General features: G+C 55.1%; 1 pseudogene; it reads left to right on the plus strand.

Moving 5' to 3' along the window:
* The first annotated feature begins 380 nt into the window (after nt 1-380).
* On the plus strand, nt 381-6,046 carry LOC125507506 (annotated as a pseudogene).
* Nucleotides 6,047-6,307: the final 261 nt, after the last annotated feature.

Genomic DNA, 6,307 nt, shown 5'->3' on the forward strand with positions numbered 1-6,307 from the left:
TGGGTTCGGCGAACACATCCTTGTATTCAGACATCACTTTCTGAATATTTGATAGAATTGGTTCCGGGACTGCTCTGATACCACTGTAATGCCCAGACGGATCCCGATCTAGAATTGGGGATGAGGGAGGAGAGAGCAGAGTAGGTGAGAGGCTTGAAGAAGGGGAAAAGGAGGACTCGATCAATACTCGCTGCCTCATACGTCTTGTGAGCCGTACATATGTAGTTGCCCCACTGGGCCACCCTTACAAGGCTGCGACCCAATCACAAACCCACACACGCACTCAACCCAAGCTCAACATTGAGTTGCAGGTTCAGATAACTGAAGTGCACTTGTTAGTCCGCTGCAGGTGCATTAGCAGCATCTGCAGGCGTGATACAATGATGGGTGCCAGTGTAGTCGCTTGTTGCTCCTTGTTCATCATGGCTTTGATGGCGGCCGCAGCAGCCCCAGGTTTCGTGCCGGCATTGTACGTGTTCGGCGACTCGCTAGCGGATGTAGGGAACAACAACCATATGCTAACACTGATCAAGGCAGACTTCACGCACAACGGCATGGACTACCCGGGGAGGAAGGCCACCGGCCGCTTCAGCAACGGCAAGAACTCAGCCAACTTCCTCAGTGCGTTACCTACTCATTCTTCACTTAAACAGTCGAATACCATTCTTCCCTTGCCAGCTGCCTGCATTCTCATCTTGCAATTATAGTGAAGCTCGATCTCTCAATCAACGAGTACTCATGATCTTTTTGAGAAATAGTTATTCATGATATTCTGCAAAGCAAACAAGAGAAAAGAATAATTGAAATCGACATTGATCCCAGCTATCTTGCATTCACGCGCGGGCAAGTTTTTTGTCAATTTTATTACGAGGTCCCTATTACTCACTCCCAATTATATTTGACTTGAAAACTCCCAATTTGTCTCATGTTGATGTATCATAATCTAGTTATGATGTAGAACTAGAGATATTGATCGTAGCATATAGTATTTGTTTAGAAAAAAAGAAAATACTTGTATCATATCATGATAGACAGTATCATAACAAATGAAGTACTACCACGAGTCATTTAAAATAATAAATGGAATCATCTAAGAGCAACTTCAACGGGTCGACCCAAACGGACGACAATTTTGTTCGTTTTTTGTCCGTTTGGGCTGGCCAGGCGGACACGGACGTTCGCTTCCGCGTTTGGGTCGGCTCATGCGCCAATCGCTGGTCCGATCCATTTTGACGGCGCCGACAAAAAAATTGTGCATTCATATTTAAAATAAAAACAACTTAATTAAACATTAAAGCACTTGTATCATATCGTGATAGACAGTATCATAACAAATGAAGTATTACCACGAGTCATTTAAAATAATAAATGGAATCATCTAAGAGCAACTTCAACGGGTCGACCCAAACAGACGACGATTTTGTCCGTTTTTTGTCCGTTTGGGTCGGCCAGGCGGACATGGACGTTCGCTTCCGCGTTTGGGTCGGCTCATGCGCCCATCGCTGGTCCGACCCATTTTGACGGCGCCGACAAAAAAATTGTGCATGCATATTTAAAATAAAAACAACTTAATTAAACATTAAAGCCGGCCAGGAAGACCGGCGAGAGTCCACGCGTCCATATTAGCATTAAATAAAACTAAAAAAACTAAACTACGAGGTGGCGCGCTGCCCAAGGCGTCGTCGTCCTCAGGGTCGGTGAGGTCGATGAGCGTCGGTGCAGGGCCGGCCCAGGGGAACGTCGTGTTCCAGGCGGCGGCGATGTAGACCGCGAACAGCTGTTCCGGCGCGGGCCGGGCCAGCGCGGGGGGTTGTGCGGCCGCCTGTGTAGCCGCTGCCTGGCGCACCTCCTCCTCAGCCTCGCGCGCCTCCTCCTCCTCGAGGTCGCGCTCGAGCATCTCCTCGTACTCGCCGCGACAGCACTCCTCGGCCAGCCGGCGCCCGTGCCACATCTCGAGGTACGCCTGCTCTTGCGCTGGGGTCGCCCCCAGCCAAACCGGGGGCGCGGACACCCACTCGCGCAGCACTCTCGTCCAGGAGTAGCGCTCGATGGGCTCCGGCTCGGGCTCCGGGTCGGCCTTGATGATGCGTCGGGGAGGGGACGGCGGGGCCACCGACGGCACCACGCAATCGCCGGCCGCGGAGAGGGCAAGGGCCTGCGTCATGGCCGCCTCGTACCGAGCCTCCTCTTTCTCCACCGCCTCCATCCTGTGCCGCTCGTCCTGCTCACTCTCGCGGTAGACCGTCGCAAGGGTCGCCTGGTAGGCGTCCTCCGCCTCCTGGTCCTCGCGGACGACTAGCGGGGGCGGCGGCATGCTGCGGTCTACCTCGCGCACGCCGCGTCGCCTCGCCTCCTCGTGCTCGAAGGCGAGCCACCTCTTCCAGTTCGGCGAGTCTGTGGCGCAGGCGGCTTCGCGGTGCTGCTCCGACATCAGCAGTGCCCGCCGGCCCCGCACCTCCTCCACGTGCGCCCTAGTCGACCGCGGCGCCGTCGGCACTGGGATCCTATCTGGATCCAGATGCGAGTCATGCGGCAGTGTCACGTCGGGGTACGGCAAAGGCTGGCGGTGCTGCCAGTGCCACTCTGCCTGGTGCACTCGCACGTTCACACGCACCCTCTGTTGGCGTGCCGGCGTCGGGCGAGGCGGTAGGACCTCGGAGGGGAAAGGGACGACGGGGGCCTTGCCCTTGGCCTTGCTGCTGCTGCTGCCGGCGCCGGAGAAGAGCCCAATTTTGGCTTCGCTAGGGTTTGCCGGCGACGGGGGAGCGAGCTTGCCTAGATGTGGACGACAAGTTTGGATGAGGACGGCCCCGCCGCACGGTCGGCTTAAAAAAGGACGACCGTCGTCGCTGACGCGTGGACCCGTGGTCATAAATTAAGCTGACCGCATGGACAACAGGTAGTTGGACGGCCGCCAGATGAGGACGCCGCGGATAGCGAGAAGGCGCGCGTGGTGTCCATTCGACGTCCGCGCCGACGCATTTGGGGCGCAAATTTGGGCCGCAAATGCATCGACGCAGACGCGAAACGGACGTGATTTGGGTTTGGCTCGGCGCGTTGGGCCACCACTTTTGCCCGCGCCGACCCAAACAGACGCGGACGAACAAATGGGTGGTCTCATTAGAGTTGCTCTAAGAGTACCAACTTGAGTTTGGTGGTATTATGATAGCGTATGAAAAGTAGTGTATGATACTCCATGCTGTAACTTTCATTACAGGCCCAACTTTGGTGACTTCCATTATGTATCTATAGTCATGTAGTACTCCCTCCGTTTTTAAATGTAAGTCTTTTAGAGATTCTACTAAAAACTACATATCGATGTATATAGAAATATTTTAGAGTATAGATTCATTTATTTTGCTCTGTATGTAGTCTATAATAAAACCTCTAAAAAGACTTATATTTAAGAACGGAGGGAGTATATGAATATGGAATTCTTCCCTGGCATATATGCATGCAGCCGACAAGTTCGGGCTAGCGACCTCCCCACCGTACCTGGCCTTGTCCTCGAGCAGCAATGCCAACTATGTGAACTGGCCTTGTCCCCATCGTACCTGGCCTTGTCCTCGATCTGGCAATGCACTGTGACCAAGGATGTATGGCGATCGGCAAGCCACTGGAAAGGATGTGCTGCCCTGGATCCTTCTTTGTGGGCAGTCCACAACGACTCCACATTCTACTGGGAAGCGATCGTGGCGGCCACAACACCCGAGAACATCAAGGGCACCAAATCGCTACTGATTCTCATTGCCTGAGAGCTGTGGCTTGAGAGGAACAATCGGATTTTCAAAAAGAAGAGCGAGAGCACGGCAATGATCATCCAAAATATCCGCCGATCCGTTGAAGCCTGGAGGCTTGCAGAAGCGACCTACTTCATGTCTCCCTTCGGGGACCCGCCGTGAAATGTAACCCAGAATTGTCTCCTATATAGCCTATAATCTCTTAACTTTGCTTTTTTTCATCTTTATGACTGCTCTCGCAGCCGTGTAATTATCTCTCCCTTCCTATCATAATAAAAAAACCAGCCATTGCTGGGCGCTTTAAAAACTATGTGAATGGCGACAACTTCGCTTCCGATGGCGCAGGAGTCTCCATCGCCACAAACGAGAACAAGTGCATCACCCTCGACAAGCAAATCGAGCACTACTCAGGCGTGTACTCCTCTCTCTCTCTCGCAGCCTCGGGCAGGCCCAGGCTGCGAGCCACCTTGCCAGGTCCATCTTTGCCATCACCATCGGCAGCAATGACATCATCTACTATGCCAAGGCCAACCCCGTCGCCACATCCTCCCAGCAACAGCGGTACGTTAATGCGCTCTTGCAGACCCTCTCGGACCAGCTGGCCATCCTCTACAACCACGGCGCGCGCAAGATGTTTTTTTTTTCAAAACGGAGACAAAAATTGCCTCATCTATTAATTAAGCAGAAGAGAATTGCCTAATTAATTATGGAAAACCGGGCGAAAACCGGAACAACAAGGGCCAAGCACACCCCAAAGACTAACACACAGGGCAAAGCCCACCCACGACCAACTCCGATGACAACCACGTCGCCCACACGACACGAGGTCCATGCCCTCGAAGCTGCAAATCTCCCGAGGCCGCCGCCTCGACATCCACTGCTCCGTTGCGCCCTACGCACTCAACCAACACCGCCTTCCGGGGCCGCCGCCCCGACATGCCACCGCTCACTCTCGAGCAGCAACGTCGCACGATACAGCAGCCCGCAGCCCACACTGCTCAGGACAACCGCACGCAGACCACGAATGTCGCACCACATCCGGGGCCACCGCTCACCCTCGAGCAACAACGCCGCACGATACAGCAGTCCGCAGCCCGCACTGCTCAGGACAACCGCACGCAGACCACGAACGCCGCACCACATCCGGGGCCGCCGCCCCGACATGCCGTCCAACCGCCCTTGCTGGGACGCGTCGACCGAGCCGACAACCTTGCCGCCCACGCAGCTCAAGGTCCTCACCCAAGCCATGCCGACAAACAGCCCTACCTCCTGGGGCCACCGTCGCACCGCTGCCCGAGGCCGCCGCCTTGGCTCTCAACTAAAGATCCCGGAGCCGCCGCCCCGGCATACACCGCCCATGAAAACGGAAGAGCCCGCACAACATCCAAAGGCTGACCCTCCAAAGTGACGCCTTCAAGAAGGTTACGACGTAAAACGCCGCCGCCGCCCACTCCAAAAAGCTGAAGTTTAGATTCTCACCCGGAGAGTCCAAGCACATGGAAGGAGAGGAAGAAACTCTACGACGACGCCTCCAAAAAAGTCACGACACCCGCAGGCACCGACGTCGTCAAAAGCTTTCGCCCAAGTCCCTCATCTCCTAACAGTGAGCCTGCAAATCTGGGCACCATGGATACCCAGACCACCGGAGCCAAGCCTGCTGTGAAGATCACCTCCCGTCGTCAGCCGCCAGAGCCCCCCGCGACGACCCGCTGCAGCACCTCATGCGACAGAGAGACGCCGTGTTTGCCGGGGTCAGATCCGCGGGCATCGCCCCGAATCCATCGTCCCCAGCCGCCGCAGCAGCCCATGCCGATGCAGCCATCGCTCCGGGGCCGCCGCCCTGGCATCCTTGCCTCGCCTCAAATCCGCGCTGACCGCCCATCGAAGCAGCAGGAGCACGCCACCCAGGCGGGCACCACGCACACCGTCGCATCCACTGGAGACCGGATCCGTCACGCCCGCACCTCCACGCACCACGGGCCTCCGAGCCACGCCAACGGCGCTGCCCGGGCCCTCCGCGCGCCCGTGCCGTGCACCTCCACAGATCTGCAGCAGCTTCATCCCAGGATCCTCGCGACGCCAGATCGACGCCAGCTCCACCAACGATCTGCTGCAGCCTGGGAGACTTCAACACCAAGAGCGCCTGCACCCCGCTCAGCAGCTATTGTGCCAATCGTTCTGATCACATGTTCTGGGACTTCTACCACCCCACGGAGGCCACCACGCAGATGCTTACCGCCACTGCCTTCGACGGGTCTGCGCCCTTCATCTTCCCAACCAACGTAAGGCAGCTCAGCGCTATATAGAGTTGTATGTATACTACTTGGCATTATTATTCATTAGTTGCGTAAACAACTTAGAATTATCAGAGGTGTAATATACTCCAGTTTTTTTGATATTCCATGTTCCAACTCGAGCACTTCGTTGGTTGTCAACAATTTTTCCTTTGACTACCAAGCAAATCCACAAAATTGGTGCACCGAATAGTTTGTTTTACAAAAAAAAAAATTCAAGCGAGTCCGGTCCAAGGTGTTAGACTATTACTTGCCTCTCAAGTTATATAGTCC

Source organism: Triticum urartu, chromosome 5, assembly GCF_003073215.2.
Source record: "Triticum urartu cultivar G1812 chromosome 5, Tu2.1, whole genome shotgun sequence".
NCBI lineage: Eukaryota > Viridiplantae > Streptophyta > Magnoliopsida > Poales > Poaceae > Triticum > Triticum urartu.